The 659-nt window shown below is 44.2% G+C and overlaps 1 non-coding gene across 1 annotated transcript; it reads right to left on the bottom strand.

The window, feature by feature from the left end:
* Positions 1 to 105, bottom strand: LOC123836376 (U6 spliceosomal RNA). The gene has a single exon (XR_006788955.1). It is a non-coding gene; the product is annotated as a U6 spliceosomal RNA (small nuclear RNA).
* Between the last annotated feature and the right edge of the window lie 554 nt (positions 106 to 659).

Below are 659 nucleotides of genomic sequence, written 5' to 3'. Positions count from 1 at the left end.
AAAAACATGGAACCCGTCATGAATTTGTGTGTCCTCCTTGTGAAGGGGCCATGCTAATTGTCTCTGTATCGTTCCAGTTTTAGTATGTGTGCTGCCGAAGCAGACACTGTTTTTCATAATCTTGACAATTTTGAAGAGTACTGATCAGGTATTATGTAGAATGTCCCTGAATTTGCATTTGCCTGATGTGGTCTCATTACCAAACTAAGGTAATCACAAAATCTCTTATGACCTTGTCTTAGAAGTCACACACTGTTACTTTTACCGTATTCTGTTATTTAGGAGTTAGACACTAAGTCAAGCCAATACTCAAGGGGGTGGGGAGGATTCTGTTCTACCTCTTGAAGGGAGGAGTATCAGAGATTTTGTGGGCATATTTTAAAATCACCACAGGGGGGTTAAGGAAGGTTTCTCTGACACAGTGACACTTGAACAAAACTTGAAATAAGCAAGGGAATAAGCCATGGAGAGATCAAGATAAAGCTTTGTAGGCACAGGGTACAGCCAGGAAGGGCCTGAGGCAGGAGTATACACAGCAATGTTTGAGAAGTATGTCAGGAAGCCGGTGTGGCTTACCAGAGGCAGCAAGGGGGAGCGTGGTGGCATGAGGTCATTAAGTTTGTGGGCTGGGGGTTAGGGAGGTAATGTAGGGCGCTGTA

The sequence above is a fragment of the Mirounga angustirostris genome, unplaced genomic scaffold, assembly GCF_029215605.1.
Source record: "Mirounga angustirostris isolate CCGP_5_RB_7025 unplaced genomic scaffold, mMirAng1.0.hap1 SCAF_7, whole genome shotgun sequence".
Lineage (NCBI taxonomy): Eukaryota > Metazoa > Chordata > Mammalia > Carnivora > Phocidae > Mirounga > Mirounga angustirostris.
This window is presented reverse-complemented; position numbering and strand designations above follow the sequence as displayed.